An 18,420-nucleotide genomic window follows, 5' to 3' on the forward strand; every position below is an offset into this window, starting at 1 on the left:
GTAGTATTTAACTGATAAATAAAATGGAAGAAATTGTTCCATTTATCAACCTTCACCATAACCCTAACCTACCTACTGAACCCCAACCTGAACTAGAAAACTACTCCTGAGCCCACACCAAAACATGCACTCACCCCAATTCTCACACTGTAACCCTGTAGCCCTTACCCTAAACCTGAGCCTAACAGTAATTTCTAACTTCAGCCTTAAAGCCTAACCCTAACCCTAACCCTGTACCTCACCCTAATCTGGTCTAACTTTAAACCTAACCTTAACTCAACATTAATCCTAACCCCTACCCTAACCTACATTAAACCTACCCCCAAGCCTAACTCTAATATCAAGGAATTATCATTGTATTGTGGAAATTCAGCCCATATGAACTCTTTTCGGACACTAGGGCTGGGGCACAGACACCCATGCTGTGGCTAGCCAATAACATAGTTCACACATTTCCTTCAATCCGGTTCCTTTCTTGTTTTGAGTCTCCAGTTCTATAGATGGCTGTGCTATTAATTTGGAATAGAATTCATATTTTTTTCAGTAAAGTGTTTGTGTACTTCAGTCCCTTGCCCCAGAGGCCTTGCTACTTTGAAACAGTTTCTAATAGATTCTAAAAATTTATTTTCTATGTTCAATCTTTCCTTTCTGTATTATAGCCACATTTTCTGTGTCCTGGACTAATTTCTAAAATTCCTCATATGTCTTACATTTTACTATGTAGGTCAAGAATTTCTTTTGAGAAATAAGGTCATACAGAGCAGAAATACACAACCTATTGCCTACTTAGCAGATACATCCTACTTTCTCTTTCTCTGTAGCTCATGAGTGCCACTTTTCTTATTCCTTTGATCTTTTTGGTTCCCTCTCTCCCTAGCCTCCCCACTGTCAAAAATAGATAAACTAAAATACAAACAAAAAACAAAAAAAAAGATCAAGTAGCCAAAAAAATCAACAACAACAACAAAAAAATCACTAAACGAAACCTTGAACAAATGGACATGATAAATATCAACAGTGTTTTCTCCAAGCCTGTGTTTTTTCTTTTTCTAGTCTTAACATGTTTTTCATAGTTTTTCATTTTTTTCAGCCTTACTTGAGTTTATTGGTACATTTTAGGGATACAGTACAGTTACATTCATTGTTGGGAGAAAATACTTATAAAATGCACACCTGAAAAAGTTGTATCCAAAATATTCAAAGAACTCTTAAAAGTCAACAATTAGAAATCAAACAACCCAGTTCAAAAAGGATTGATCTGGGAGGGCAGAGGTATGGGGAAAAAATGAGAACTAAGCCCTGTCATGTAAAGGTACAAGATCCCAATGATGAATGTAACTGTACTGTATAACTAAAATGTAACCAATAAACTCAATGAGAAAAAAAGAAAAAAAAAAATCAACAGTGTTCTACCCAACAACCACAAAACACACATTCTTCTTGGCAGCACCTGGAACTTTCTCCAAAATAGATCACATGATTTCCCATAAAGCATGATTAAGTAAATGTGAAAGAATCAAAATTATACCATGTACATTTGCAGATCATGCTGTGATGAAACTGGATATCAATGACAAATGACATAACAGAAATTATTTAAACACACGAAAACTAAAAAATACCCTCTTGAATAATCAATGCATTACAGAAGAAATGAAGAAAGAAATTAGTTCATAGTATCAACAATAAAGCCAGTAGAACATACCAGAATCTATGGGACACAATGAAAGCCGGTCATAAGAGAAGATTATAGCTGTGAATGCTCACATCAGAAACACAGAGTGAGTCCAAATAAAAAATCTAATAATGTGCCTCATGTTCCTAGAAAAAGAATAATCCAAATCCAAAGGCAGTACCGGGAAGAAAAAGCAGAAATTAATGAAATTGACACTAAAAAAACCCACAAAGAATCAATGAATCAAGTAGCTGGTTCTTTAAAAGAATAAATACAATTGATAAACATCTAGCCAGTCTTACCAAAAAGAGGAAAACAAAGACCCAAACTACTGCAATTAGAAGTGAAAAAGGCAAAATCGTAACAGACTCTGCTGAAATCTAGAAGGCCATTATAAAATGGAGAATTCCAAAGAAATAGATGCCTAAATATGTATGAACTACCAAAGCTGAACCAAGTATATATAAAAATCCTGAATCATCCAATATCAGACAATAAAACTGATGAAATAATTTAAAAAAAAATCAGGAAGAAAGCACAGTTCTCAATGCATTCCCTGCCAACTTCTCCAAAAATTTTAGGAATGATCTAATGACAATACTCCTCAAACTCTTAATAAAAACAAATGGGAAGGAATACCCCAAGGACATTCCTTGAATCTGGCATGACTATGATTCCAAATCAAAAATTGCCCCAATCTAAAAACAGACTTACAAGCCAATCTCTTTAACGAACATTGACACAAATTCCTCAACAAAATACTGGCAAACAGAATGCAAGAATTTATCAAAATATATATCGTGAACAAGTAAGACTCATTCCAGGGATACAGGGATTGTTCAACATATGCAAACCAATAAATATAATATATCACATAAACAAAAATAAGGACACAAATCACATGATCATCTCAATTGATCCAGAAAAAGCACTTAACAAAAACTATTGTCCATTTGTGGTATTAAGAAACACCGAAGGAAATAGGTATAGAAGGACCTCATCTCAAATTGACACAAGCTATTTAAGACAAACCAACAACCAACATCATAATAAATGGGAAGAAGCAGAAAGCTTTACCTTTAAACTAGGAGCAAGATAAGGATGCCCACTATCACCACTCCTGTCCACTAGAGTTCTTGAAACATTAGCCAGAGCACTCGGGAAAGAGAAAGAAATAAAATAATATGTATAGGAAAGGGAGAGGTCAAATTATCATTAGTTGTAGATGATCATCTACATAGAAGATTCAGAAAAGCCCACCAAACTGGGAAGAAAGTGTTCGAATGGGAAGGGGAAAGGGAGGTGAGAGGGAGAAAGGAAGGGAGGGACCAAAAAAAGTGAAAACAAAAGGAAGAAACGGAAACAGAGCGAGACTTTGTGCATAAGGAGGAGAGGGGGTTTGGGGGGATGGGATAAAATAAAATTATTTTTATTTTTATTTTTACAGTTTTTTCTCATTGAGTTTATCGGTACATTTTAGGGATACAGTACAGTTACGTTCATTACTGGGATCTTGTACCTTTACCTGACAGGTCTTGGTTCTCATTTTTTTCCCCTTGTCCCTGCCCTCCCTTCACCCAATAAATTTTATTTTTAAAATGTAGAGGCAGCTGTACTGAATCAGTATGTTTTTTTTGCTTGGTAAAGATATTACAGTATGCACCCTAATTTAAATTCAGGACTAGTGATTATGCTTTTGTAGAATAAAAACAGGAGGTGTTTTAAAAAATTCCACCAAAAGACTCCTAAAATTAAAAACAAATGCAGTAGCGTAGCAGGATACAATATCAAGAGTGCTCCTATACATGAATAATAAACTTACCAAGAAAGAAGTCAGGGAAAAATACATTTCACAACAGCAGCATGAAAAATTAAATATAAGGAATCAACCTAATGAAAGAAGTGAATGACCCTCTGCAATGAAAACTGAAAAAAAGGAGATCGAAAAGGACATCATAAAAGGGAAAGATATCCCCTGTTCCTGTATAGGCAGAACCAGTATTGTCAAATTGGCCGTACTGCTAAAGCTGTTACACAGGTTTAATGCGATCCCAATCAAATTAGCAATGGCATTCCTCCCAGAACTAGCGAAAACAATCCTAAATTCATATCAAACTAGAAGAGAACCACAATAGCAAAAGAAATCCTGGACAACATGAAGAAGGCAGGAGACATCAAAAGCCTGCATTTCAAGTTATACTACAAAGTTACAGTGATTAAAAAACCAAACAAACAAACTTGGTTTTGGCAAAAAAAAAAAGGACATGTGGATCAATGGAACAGAATAGAGGATGCAGAAACAGCTCCAGGCACATTCAGCTACCTGATCTTTGACAATGCACCAAATACGTACACTGAAGGAAAGATGGCCTCTTTAACAAATGTTGCTGGAAAAACTGGCCATCCACATGCAGCGTATTGATGCGAGACCCATGTCTCTCAACATGTACTAAACTAAAATACAAATCAAATAGATCAAATATCTAAATGTTAAAACAGAAACAATGTGCCAGAAGGCACAACTCTTGAGGCATAAATATAGGCAAGGACCTTCTAAACAGAAACCCTATAATACACTAAATAATACCAAGAATTAACAAATGGAATTGTAGTACTTTTGAAAGCCCCCGACTAGCACAGGAAACTACCAACAGACTAAGGAAAGGACCTACGCAATGGGGAAAAGTTGCCAGCTATTCCTCAGACAAAGGACTAACATCTAGAATATATGAAGAACTAAAAACAATGAGACCTCTCAAAATAAAAAGACCCAGTCAAACAAGGGGCAACTGAAATTAACAGACACTTCTCAGAAGAAAAAGTGCAAATGTTCATTAAGTACGTGAAAACCTGTTCATCTTTGACCATTAGAGAAAATGCAAACTAAAACAACAGCGAGTTTCCATCTTACTTGCAAAAGACTGGCTACCACTAAGGAATCACATAATAACAAATGCTGGCACACCTGAGCATAGGAGCGCCCATGGCAGCACTTACCTGTAGAGCACACCTGGGCACCCAGGTGTCCATGCCATGAACTACCTGTAGAGCACACCTGGAGACTGAAGTGCACTTGGGACCAGAGCTGGTTAAGGGGCGGGGTTAGGGGGTGGGAGCTTGGAGGGGACCACATGGGGGACATGCCCTCCCTCTCCTCCCAGCCTCCTTGGCACCATGATCCCTAGATGCTGAAAACAACTGCTATTTCCCTGTAGGAGGAAATTGATGAACTTTAAGGGAGCAGCCAGAGTATTACAGACAGCTGAGTTAAATCGAATATTATAGACAATCAGATAGGGCTAGGCCCTCAAGAGTCAGGACAAAGGTGAAATATACCACCACTGCAGCTGGAGATAGTCAGAAACTGGGCCTCACGTTAAAGACAAGATGACCAGACCTGCATGCTTCCTCAAAGAACAAACCCTCGGCCTACTGAAGTCTGGAGAGACATCAGTCCCCGGTGGGTGCCCAGAGACCTCTGGACCCACCGCTTCCTAGGAGAATCTGTTCTTTCCACCCACGCTTGTTATGTGATTTCTTTCCCAACTGGCTATTTGTGGCCACTTTCCCAGGTTTCCCAAGGGCATGGCTTTGCCTCTTTCCAGGCTGTTCTGCTCCTCTTTCTCCTTGCCACTTTTTGGCAGTGTTTCTTAATAGATACGTTTATTCTTTTGTCTTGTTTTTGGAACAGTTTGCAAACCCTTTGGCTTTTCTGCTAAGCGAATCCCATTTGTGTCCTATGCTGACGTTCACCATTTTGTTTTTCTCCCATCTTGAAATCTGCACACCGGCTACATGTGATGCCAGCCCACGGACATTATAGGCTTCACAAGTGATGACATCCTAAGGAGCAGATGCCAGAACGACCTCTCCATGCAGGTGGGGACACTGCGGAGGCCCCCAGAGATATGAGGAGACTTAGCCAGGCTGCGCAACTGCAAGAAGGCAGAGCCAGGTCTCGCTCCAACTCATCCTCCTCGAAACTGGGCCCCTGCAACACAGGGCCCTTCCTCGGGGGCTGTGAGGTGGGTGATGCTGGTGCAACTATGCACAGATTGGGGTGTGCGAGGCTGTGGGGGTGAGCAGCCCAGAGAGACCCTGAGGAAAATCCTGTGGATCAAGGAAGCCCAGTCAAGGGGCCTCAAGCAGGACCTCTCTTCTGCCGGGCGTGATGGCGCACAAACGATTCCGAAGCTGCCAAAACATTAACCAGGAGTTCGGGAGGTCCCTCCGCTCCCTTCTGCAACCACAACTTAGGACTGACTGCCTCAGGCCTTCCAAATCTGTGTCCTGCGTGCGCGCGCGCGCACACACACACACACACACACACACACACAGAGCGAAAGCCCAAGAACCCAAGAGGCCTACTTTTCAGGAGAAGGCTGAAGCAGGCAGCGTCTCACCACGATGCCTGTCACCTTGAAGCACCGTACGTGGTTCCTTGTCCTGCCACAAGGATGATCTCCATGGTCTTCAGCACTCTGCCTTGGTCAGTGGCCCCGGGTGCTGTCAGGCCCCAGGACTGCTCACACCGCTTCGGAGCGCAGCATCCTGCAGGCCCCACTGCACAGGCGCACCTGCTACTGAGAAGGCCTGGTGAGCATGCGCCTGCGGAGCCATGAGCAGGGGCGGTTAGTCGCGTCGCTGGGGGTTGGAGATTCCACCCAGTTGGAAGCTGGCAGCGGAAACTAGCGGCTGGGACAGTTGGGACGGGTGGGAAGGTTGGGAAGGTTGGGACTCAGCAGCAGGCTGGGCTGTTTTAACTTCAGAGGCAGAGAAAGGCTGAAGGGGAGGGCGGTTGCTCGGGTTCCAGTAGCCTTAGCTGTAAGGTGGATCTTGGGCCTCATCAGTAGGGGCCAGGCGCTCTTGGCCCTGCAGGCTTGAAGGGCACTTTCGGGTCCGCAGCACAGCTTCCACCCCAGGACCGTGGGCAGTCTCTACAAGGCTGCCAGCACGGGCGACACGGCCAGAGTGTAGCATCTTCTCCTTCTGGGGAAAAACATCAGTGACAGAGACAAGAAGAAGTACAGGTAATAGGGCTGCTGGGGAGGGGCTGCAGGCGGGCCCAGGACAGTGCAGGAGCAGCAACCAGTCTGAGGGTTAAGAGGGCCGGAGCAGATGCGGAGGGGAAGAGGCATCGGTGGGAATCTTTGAGGGGGCTCTATCCCAAGGCAGCAAAATATTAATGAGCAGCAAAATAAAAACAACTTTCAATCAGTTATAGATCATTTTATTGACTACTTAAAAGCGATTTCACTGTGGTAATAAATGTGTGTTTTATTTATCACAATGAGAACTGTTATGTTCACTGTAAAAAAGTGCACTATGAAATATCGTTACGGATGAGGGAGTTAGAACAATAGAGATGGCCCACACTCTGTGCCAGATTTGAGCCCATTTATTAAAGCCAGCAGTTGAGGAGGGGCTGGTGCCCAGAAAGTTCTCTTGGCAACAGGAAGCAGTTTGATTTCTCCTTTTAAATCATGCTTTCAGTTGGGGTGGGCTCAGCAGAGAGCAAGCAGAATCTTACAGAAGCAGAACCATGCCAGGTTAGTGGGGAGCACAAGGAAGTTTCACACGCACTAGGTGAGCTACGAAACATCCTACAACTGCAGCGAGTTTACTGCCAAGCAGGATGTGGGGTGTTGGGGTGCTTTGTTCAAAGGCAAGCACTTTGTTCGAGCACAGGTACCAAGTGACACTGAGGCACAAGATGGAGTCGGGTTGGCCATCACAATATTTCCCATGATGTATCAAATTCAGGGCTAGGGGTATGGGAGGGGGGTCAAAAATTCAGGGCTAAAACTTATTCTAATAAAATCTAGTATCCATTTTCTATCATTTTTCACCTGTACATGTATGTTCTTTACTGAGGAACCTTACAAGGCAAAGGAAATGGGAAGATGGCTCCATGTTCTTGACCAGAAAGATTTGTTAGTCCCCAAATGTGAGCTTTCTGTTTATCAGTTTTCTATAAACCCAGTAAAAATGTCTCACACACACACACATAACAAGGACCTCTGCAGCAGGTCCAGACCTACTGCTGTGTGCTGTGATGCATGGCTAGAAGAAAGAATCAGAGGCAGAGGCAGAGTTAAAGAGAGAAATGGAGAGCCAGAATGGCCAGTGCTGAGCAAGCAGCAAACCAACCAAAACTGCTGATATTCGTTGGTGACATCATAGTCAAGACTGAGGTAAAGGGGCTGCATGGAGTTGCTATGGGTATGTTGCTGATGTAGGCAAGGCTTAAAAAGGAAGAGACAAAGTATTCTTGAATTCGGAACAGAACAGAAAAAATAGAGGTTGTGGTTAATAATCAACCTTGTCTTTTTAGTAAAGAAAGTTTTAATTTGCGGAATGGAATTTGGCTGTGAGTCACCCCAAGCTCAGCTGCTATGTTACCTCACCTTGAGCCCCACAGCTTCACAGGGTGTCACTCTGGCCTCTGCCATGGCTGTGGGCAAGGGGGGTGACATTGACCCACAAGCCATCCACAACGATGCATTGAGTCATGCAGTCTTCAGTTGGACTCACTTCTTTAAACAAGCCAATCACAGGGTTAATTCTTTAAAGCCTGCCTACAGCCTGCTTTGGGCACAATCAATGAAGAAATCATCCCCCCCACCACAGAAACAAGGCAAGAAACAAGAAGACAAGGCAACAAAATGCCTCCAAGCACTTCCAGATCCTCCCAAAGCTGATCCACAGGGGAGAAAAAAAACCCCAAACTTCTGAATTATTCAAAATGATAAGGAGATTAAACAAAATGATCAGTGAGTTTACAAAAGACACTAATACAATGCTAGCTGACCTAAACACTGGATGTAATGCCAGCTCTTTCATACCCAGGTCCCCTGAAAGCCACATAGGCAATGTCCTCACCCTGGAGGATCTCCACCCTGTGTCCTTCCTGGCCTAAGCTTAAACTTCCTGGTTTAAAATGTTTTTTTCATTTTTTCAGCTTTTACTAGTTTTTCTCTCTTCTGCACTTTATAAAGATAGAGCTGGGTGGGGTGGTTTACACCTATAATCCCAGAATTTAGGAGGCTGAGGCTGGAGGATCATCTTGAGTTTCGAGGCCAGTTTGGGCTACATAGTGAGTTCAAGGCTGGTCTGAACTATATAGGGAGACCCTGTCTCAAAAAATAAAAACTCAGAATTCATTTCTTTTCATATTCTTTTTGTTTTTTGTTTGTTTGTTTATTTTTAAGACAGGGTCTTACTATGTAGTTTGGACGGGCCCTAGAGAAACCATTGACTGACAAAACACATTGATGAAAAGAACCATGAAGAAATAAAATGGGTGGTTCTTTCAGATTTAACTGAGAATAAAACATAGACTTTGAAGTTTAAAAACAAATAAACTGACCCAGTTTCACTTAATATTTTTGTTGTAATCGAGTCAATAGCAGCGCTACTTTCATTTGTACTTTTTCAACTACACAGACAAGTTTTCAACTGAAAAATAGTAATACAGATGTGCACAGGACATAACCTACCTGTCACTATGTTGTTAAGCGTTCACAGATGTATGTCTTCTTGAGCTTCTGTACCACAGCAGTAACCTTGGGTCCCAGCTCTAAGCACCCAGCCACTGCTTGGATTCCCCTCCATCGAGACGTTTCTGAGGGTTCCAGAGGAGCCGGCAACCTGGCCGGCTGGCAGCTGGTCCTCCAAGCTGGATCTGCAGCTCCCCACCACTCCATGGTACTCCCACCAACAATGGAGAAGGGTTCCTTTCTGCCCACAGCCCCGTCAACATTTGCTATTGGTTGATTTCTTGATAGCAGCCGTTCTTTCTGGGGTGAGGTGGAATCTCAGTGCTGTTATTATTGTTTCTTTTACTGCTACAATTGTCCAGTCTGAGTATTTAGAGTCCATGTCCTTCAAAGTGTCCGCCGTGTACTTCCTGTACTCCGGCATCACAAGATCCTCCAGGTTCATCTTTCATTATCCTGCTCCAGACCACAACTGGTCTCTTCCCCAAGGATCCCTGATTCCTTTTACTGGGGAATGACATTTGGAGACTGAGATCTGCTAGGCTTACTCTTGCTTTTCAGCCCTTCAGTACAGCTAAGATAGTCCCATGCATTTGCATACATGCATCTCTACCTAAGTGTCTCTCTGAATCATGACTTCATACTGAGAGCTCTAGTACCAGTTCAACACCACAAGGGTTAATTCTAGCCTCCTTCGTGGGCTTATTTGTAACTTCATTCTCAGGCAGTAAAAAATCTAGTTCTCCAGAAAGATCACACTAGTTGCATTTCCACTAAAAGTATGCAAAAGTATCTATTTTTCCCTCTCACCAGCAACACAATGCTTTTTATAGTTTTAAATTTTTGCCAATTTGATAAATGAAAAATGGTAAATTGACATTGTTTCCACTCGCACCTAGAGGTCCCTTTCTGGTTTAGTGTTAAACCTAATGGGTCTGTTAAGTTCTCATTCCCCTCCCTGTTTTCCCCACAGTTTAATTTGCATTTTTCTACTTTTGAGTTTGAACGTTTTTTCATTTTGTAGACTATTTTAAATCTTATTTTTGTGTGCAAATTGTCTTTTTAATATCTTTATATAATTTGTTATTTTTTTACCTCAGTGATTTATAAATTAGGTATAGTAACCCTTTGCAACATATGTTACAAATCTTTTTTCCTGTCTTGTCAGCTGTCTTTATTTATGGAGTCTTTGTTTTTGCCATGTGATTAAAAAACTTATGTACTCAAATGTATGACTTTTTTATTGCCTTTGGATTTTGAGTCAATGCTTAAAAGCCTTTTTTCTTTACCAAGATTAATGAGGAAGTTAACAATGTTTTCTTCTAGTACTTCCATGTTTTCATTTTTTTACATTGAGATCCCTGATCCATGTGGAGTCTATTACTCTACATTGTGTGAGATTTTTTTTTTCCAGATGACTAATCAGTTTAAAAATTTTATTAAAAAGTCTTGTCTTTGCTCCAGGAATTTATAATGTTATCTTTATCATACACATGTCTTTATGTACCAAGTTCTTAAATTTGATGAACACACATCAGGAAGAGAGAAATAGGACAAGTACAGATAATTATTTTTACTATGTCACATTTTCAGTCTTGGTCTCAATGTTTAATCTCTGATACTACTTATGACTTACTTTCTCTTTTCTCTTTCATTTACTGTATTTTCTATCTTTCTCTGATCCTTCCCCAAAACCACTCATTTGACCTGAAAGTCACTTTACAGAGCTGAATTTAGATATATGACATATGTTTATATCTGAGTTTTTAAAATGCCTTTGCACTAGATTTCCCTAACAGGCTATGTGGAATTACCAGCCACGCAAAGAGAAGAGAGCTGGTATTGCAATTTGAAATGTGTCCCCTCCCCCATTCTTTGACACCCCTTTTCATCTGATCATGCACCTATATCCTGTCTGCTTGAATCTGGACTTCGTGAGTTCTCAGCTACAGAACTTGGGAGAAGCAACTCTGGGCCCCTGTCTGGGCCAGGCCTTATGAAACTAGCACCTTCTGTTTCCTGTCCCTTAGGATGCCTGGTCTCAGAATTCAGCAGCCATCAAGAAGCCCACATGGAGAGGAACCAAGTGCTAGATGGTTGCCCAACTGAGCTCCTGGCCCACAGTTGTTACTTGCTTGCAGCCACTGTGAAGCAGGTCCTCCCTGTCCAGCCACCTGCTGACACCCCCAGTTCTGCATAAGTACAGACTCCTGAGCAAGGCTGACAGTGTCTGGCTTAAGCCAGGAAATGTCGGGTGCTTTATTTCTAGAAATATATAACTGGTAGATCTGAGGGCAAGCAATGAAATATATGAGGTATGACTGGAATATATAGTGAATATTTACATTTTAAACATTTATTATAATAGGGCATGGGATTTAATTTAGCAGTGCCATGCCTGCCTGGCAAGGGCAATGTCCTGAGTTCAATTCTCCATACTGGAAAAATAATTATTATAATAAAAGAATCATTATCATTAATCCCCCTTAAAATTTTCCCCTTCACTTCAAATATACATGTCCTGATATTCTTGCCATGCTCTGAAGCAGCTCTGGAAGACCTCTTTCTGAGTGTGTTTAGGAGGTACAATCGACAATGTAGTTAGTGCTGCTGCCAAGCGCCATTCAACAGAGAGGCAGGTTCAGGACAACACCATGCTGTGTCCTCATCCACCTCATTCCCTGGATGTGGCACTGTGCAAATTTTGGCTCTTCTCCAAAGTCAAAATGACCACGAAAGGTAAAAGTTTTATAGTAATTCAGGACATCCAGGCAGCCATAACAGCAAAACTAAAGACACTAAGGAAAGAAGACTTCCACCTGGGTGTGGTGGCCATGCTTGTAATCCAAAGACTTGAGGGGCTGAGGCAGGAGGATTGCCAAGAGTTTAGGCCAGCCTGAGTTACCTAATGTGACCTTGTCTCAAAAAAATAAAAAGGAAGACTTCCAGAACTGCTGAAGGAAGCGGCAAGAACGATGGGATAAATGTAATAAGCGAGGAGGAAGGTTTTGAGGGGATTAATAGTAACGCAGCTTTTACTGCAATGAATTTTGAAAATTTAAACATTCATCATATTTTCTGGTCACACATTGTAAATATTGTCTAAAAACTCTATATGAAGGAGAGGAATGTGACATTGAATAAGTTTCCTCTTGTTGGCCGCAGCTCCCCATGAATAATAATAGCCTTAAGAAATGAAATAGAAATTAAAAATAAAAGAAATTAACCCATGCCATTGCCCATTCATTTCCAAAAAAACAGCGATTTATTCTCCTGCCATCATCTCTAATCTATGATCTATATTTTACTATCACAAGTAAAATTCACAGTTCCTTACTCTGGGCTTGGTGTCAATTTGACAAGTGGTTGCTCCATGTAAATACTCTTTTGTATTGCACTCTAATTTCTTGTCTTATTTCCTCCAATGTGCCTTTGTCCTCCCATAGCTACCATACCCTTATAAGGGTAAAAGGTGTTCAAGAAAGGATTGTGAAATGCTGAATAAATAAATGAGTAAAAAGGAATAACAATGATCCAGCTACCAACTCTCTCGGCATCCTTCTCCATTAACAGTTTCCTGGATTCTGTTGGGAAAGCAGCCATCATGAAAGAACCACTCCCACACAGTATTGGAAAGTTGCTGATCCATTTTTACCATTTCTCCAACGATGGTTTGAAAAAGTAACTGTCAGATTCCATAGTCAGTAGAAGCTCCTTCCCCAGACCCAGCGCCAGGAGGGTGAGTTTTGGGAAACTGGCTGACTTGGACTTCAGATCTCCCTCCACCTACTGGACCAATCTATGGGCCCACATAACCAGGCCTTTCCCTGTGGGCACCATTGATTGCTCCGGACCCAGTGCCAGGAGGGCGAGTTTTGGGAAAGTGGCTGGCTTGGACTTCAGATCTCCCTCCACCAACTGGGCCGCTCCTTTTCCTGCAGGTGCCATTGATTGCTCTGGACCCAGCACAGGAGGGTAGCCATGTGGGTGCCACTGAGCACCACCAACCCACCCCCGGCTCTCAGATCCCCTGATTGTGCCAGTCCTTGGATGTACTCTGCAGAGGGATGGCTGGCTATAAAGGGTGGTAATTGATCCTATTGTGTTCCTAACTGTATCAATTGGGATAAAGGACAGGGATTGATTAGATGAGTTGTTGTCTCAACTATGAAAATGAGAATGTCTATAAGTCATTAGAGAATCAAAGGCTGGGACAAAATGATATCAGGAAGATTGAATGACCCAGAGATTGAATCAAGGACAACCCAACAGCAAAAATAAAGATGAGAAAACACTTAAGAAAGCCACAAAAACAGACTTCCAGTCCACCAATGGCAAACAGTAGGGCAAAGGAGGACGAAAAGTCTGATAGTGAACCTCCAGGACACTCAGAACTCACAGGACAGGAAGTAACAAAACTGATCAATCAAGCTCTAGAAAAATTCAAAACAGAAATTATTTCCCAGATAACCATAGAGATGGTGAGCAAAATGAAAGACATGATTCAAGACTCCAGAACAGAAACTGACAAAAAATAGATGAGCTCAGGAACATAATAGAAACCATGAAGGCCCAGCATAAGAAAGAAATGGAAACAATGAAGCCTAACACAGGAAAGAAATGGAATCCATTAAACAGATTCAAACAGATATCCAGGAGATTAAAAACTCTATTGAAAGTGTATGCAACAGAATAAAAGATTGCAAAGATAGACTCTCAGATATAGAAGATAGGATCTCAGACAGTGACGGTGAAAAGAGAGGTCTCAAAAACAGTAAGGGATCATCAGAAATCAATCCAACAACTCCTAGATGATGCAAAGAAGAATAATATAAGACTGATAGGAATCCATGAAGTACCAGAAGAAAATGCAAATGACTTTAAAAAGCTGTTCACAGAATTAATGACAGAAAACTTCCCAAAGAGAGGGGAAGAATTTGACATACAGATAAGTGAGGCATATAGGACTCCAGCTAGCCATGATCAAAAAAAAAATCTACACCTAGACATATAATAATCAAGATCCCAGAAACCCAACAGAAGAACAAAATACTACAAGCAGTAAGAGAAAAGAAACAAATCACATGCAAAGGAAAGCCAAACAGAATCACAGCAGACTTTTCAACACAAACTATTGGGGCAAGGGGAGCCTGGAGTGAGATATTTCAAGCCCTAAAAGAAAACAACCTCCAACCAAGACTGATGTATCCTGAAAAACTCTCTTTCAAAATGGATGGAGAAATAAGATACTTCCATGACAAAGAACACTTGAGAAACTTTATGAATACTAAATCAGCACTACAAGGAATTTTAAACAATGTCCTAGAAAAAGACAATGAAGATCACAACACCATGAGGCCCAACAGAGCAAATCAAATAGCCAAGACAAGAAACTAAAAGGAGAGGCAAAACATTAAAAAGAGTCAACAAAAGGACAATAACATGACAATAATAAATCAGTACATATCAGTTATAACTATCAATGTCAATGGCCTCAATTCACCAATCAAGAGAAACAGATTGGCAGAATAGATTAAGAAGCAAAATCCAACAATATGTTGTATACAAGAAACACACCTAGTGCAAAAAGAAGCCCACAGACTGAAAGTGAAAGGGTGGAAAGCAATTCTCCACATGACAGGAGCCCAGAAAAAGCAGGGGTAGCAATCTTATTCACAGACAAAGTAAATTTCAAATCAAAACTGATCAAGAGAGACAAAGAAGGCCACTACATCCTTGTAAAGGGAACAATTCAAGAGGAAGAAATGACAATCATAAACATATATGCACCAAATATAAATGCCCCCAACTATATAAAACAAATATTAAGTAACATGAAAAACCAAATAAGCACTAATACAATTGTAGTGGGGGATCTAAATACCTCACTATCACAAATACACAGATCTTCTAGGCAAAAAATCAACAATGAAATACTAGAACTGAACCAAGCGTTTGAACACATGGACTTATTAGATGTCTATAGAGTGTTCTACCCCACAAAATCAGAATATACATTCTTTTCAGCTGCACATGAGTCATTCTCCAAGAGAGATCACATACTACCTCACAGAACAGGTTTGAATAAATGCAAAAGAATTGAAGTTATTCCCTGTATATTATCAGATCACAGTGCAATAAAGCTGGAGATCAATAGCCTAAGAAACTGTAGAACTTCACGAACACATGGAAATTGAACAATACTCTCCTGAACAATCAATGGATTACAGAGGAAATCAAAGAAGAAATCAGACAGTTTTTACAAATAAATGAAAATGCCAATACAGGAATCTATGGGACACAATGAAAGCAATTCTAAGGGGAAAATTCATAGCACTGAATGCCCACATTAGGAAAATAGAGCAAGCTCAGATAAACAACTTAAGGATGAATCTTAGACTCCTAGAAAAACAAGAGCAAGAAAAACCCAAAGCTCAAACAAGAGAGGAAATTATAAAGATTAGAGCAGAAATCAATGCAATGGAAACTAAGAAAATGATACAAAAAATAAATGAATCAAAGAGTTGGTTTTTGAAAGAATAAATAAAATTGATAAACCCTTAGCAGACCTTATCAAAAAAAAGGAAAGAAAAGGCTCAGATCCATGCAATCAGGAATGAAAAAGACGAAGTCACAACAGATCCCACAGAAATCCAGAGGATCACTAATACATACTATGAGAACCTGTACTCTAATAAAATGGAAAACACAGAAGAAATGGACAGATTTCTAGATACTTACAAATTACCAAAGTTGAATGAAGAAGATAAAAACATTTTAACACCCCAATTACAATCAGTGAAATCGAAAATGTAATTAAAAACTTACCAACAAGGAAAAGCCCAGGTCCTGACGGATTCACTGCTGAATTTTGCAAGACATTTAGAGAAGAACTACTGCCATTACTCTTCAGACTTTTCAATGAAATTGAAAGGGAAGGAATACTTCCAAATTCACTCCTAGAAGCAAGTATCACTTTGATTCCCAAACCAGGGAAAGATGTAACTAAAAAAGAGAACTACAGGCCAATCTCCTTAATGAATATAGATGCAAAAATCCTCCATAAGATACTAGCAAACAGAATACAGAGGATCATCAAGAAGATCATTCATCCCAACCAAGTCGGATTTATTCCAGGGATGCAAGGATAGTTCAACAAAGTAAATCAATTAATGTAATACACTATATTAACAAAGTCAAGGACAAGAAACACATGATCCTCTCCATAGATGCAGAAAAAGCATTTGACAAAATTCAACACCCATTCATGATAAAAACTCTGCAAAAAATTGGAATAGATGGTCTATGTCTCAACTTAATAAAGGCTATCTATGAAAAACCAATAGCCAACATCATATTAAATGGCCAAAAACTGAAAACCTTCATGTTAAAATCAGGAACAAGACAAGGATGCCCACAGTCACCACTCCTCTTTGATATAGTTCTGGAAACATTAGCCACAGCAATTAGACAAGAGAAAGAAATTAGAGCAATAAAGATAGGAAAGGAAGAAGTTAAACTGTCATTATTTGCTGATGATATGATACTCTACATTGAAGACCCAAAAAATTGCAACAAAAGACTCCTGGACTTAATTGACACTTTTAGCAGCATAGCTGTATACGAGATCAACACTCAAAAATCAATAGCATTCCAGTACACAAATAACAGTCTCACTGAGAGAGAAATTAGGGAAACAATTTCTTTCACAATAGCATCCAAAAAAAATGAAGTGTTTAGAAATCAATCTAACGACAGAAGCAAAAGACCTCTACACTGAAAACTACAAAGAGATTGAAGAGGCTATAAGAAAATGGATATCCCCTACTCCTGGGTAGGAAGAATCAACATAGTGAAAATGGCCATACTACCAAAACTGCTATACAGATTCAATGCAATGCCAATTGCAATCCCAACAGTAATTCACAGAACTAGAAAAAATGATCCAAAAATTCATTTGGAACCAGAAGAGACCTAGAATAGCAAAAGCCATCCTAGGCAACAGACACATGGCAGCAGATATAACAATTCCCAATTTGAAACTAAACTACAAAGCCACTGTGATAAAAACAGCATGGTACTCACAAAGAAACAGACCTGAGGATCAGTGGAACAGACTGGAAGATACAAGAACAACTCCAGAGGTACTGAGCTACCTCATTTTTGACAAAGGAGCTGACCATCTTCACTGGAGACAAGATATATCTTTAATAAATGGTGTTGGAAAAACTGGATTTCAACCTGCCAAAGATTAAAACTAGACCCTTATCTTTCACCATGCACTAAACTAAAATCCAAGTGGATTAAAGATCTAAATATTTAAAAAGAGACACTAAACTTGCTGGAAGATAAGTTAGTCAGAACTCTTGAAGACACTGGCATAGGAAAAGACTTTATGAACAAATCCTCAGTAGCACAAAGAATCAGCAAATGGGATCTCATCTTACGAAAAAGCTTCTGCACTGCAAAAGAAACCATCAACAGAACTAAAAGACAACCTACAACGTGGGAAAAAAATTTTACCAGCTTCTCCTCAGACAAAGGGCTCTTATCTAGAATGTATAAAGAATTCAAAAAACCAGCCCCCACCCAAATATAAAGATGCAATTCAAAAATGGGCATCAGAAATGAATAGGCATTTCTCAGACAAAGAAGTAAAAGCAGCAAGTAAATATATGAAAAAATGTTCCACATCACTGGTCATTCGAGAGATGCAGATGAAAACAACACTGAGATTCCACCTCACCCCACAAAGAATGGCTGCTATCAAGAAATCACACAATAACAAATGTTGGCGGGGTTGTGGGGAGAAAGGAACCCTTCTCCATTGTTGGTGGGAGTGCAGACTGGTGCAACCACTATGGAAATCAATATGGAGATACCTCAAAGAGCTGTGACTAGAGATTCCATTTGACCCAGCCATCCCTCTGCTGGGTATCTTTCCAAAAGAATTAAAAGAATCATATCACAGTGATACATGAACACTTATGTTTATAGCAGCACAGTTTGTAATAGCTAAAAGTTGGAAACAACCTATTTGGCCATCCGTTGGAAACTGGATAAAGAAGTTGTGGTTTTTCTATAAAATGGAATATTACTCAGCCATAAAGAGCGAGAAAATAGATTCATTCATAGGAAAATGGATACATATTGAAGATATACTCCTAAGTGAAATAAATAAGTCACACATGTGTAAATACCGAATAGTTTCCCTGGTGTAAATAATCTGCAACAATGCATAAGATT

At 40.2% G+C, this 18,420-nt stretch overlaps 1 long non-coding RNA gene across 1 annotated transcript in view; it reads right to left on the reverse strand.

Moving 5' to 3' along the window:
- LOC104857667 overlaps positions 1-8,758 on the reverse strand; it is a 44,635-nt gene extending 35,877 nt beyond the window's left edge. Inside the window, exon 1 of the long non-coding RNA XR_778913.2 lies at positions 6,044-8,758. This is a non-coding gene — a long non-coding RNA (uncharacterized LOC104857667). The remainder of the gene's footprint in view (positions 1-6,043) is intronic.
- Between the last annotated feature and the right edge of the window lie 9,662 nt (positions 8,759-18,420).

The sequence above is a fragment of the Fukomys damarensis genome, unplaced genomic scaffold (assembly GCF_012274545.1).
Source record: "Fukomys damarensis isolate Sample0158 unplaced genomic scaffold, DMR_v1.0_HiC HiC_scaffold_37, whole genome shotgun sequence".
NCBI classification, from domain to species: Eukaryota; Metazoa; Chordata; class Mammalia; order Rodentia; family Bathyergidae; genus Fukomys; species Fukomys damarensis.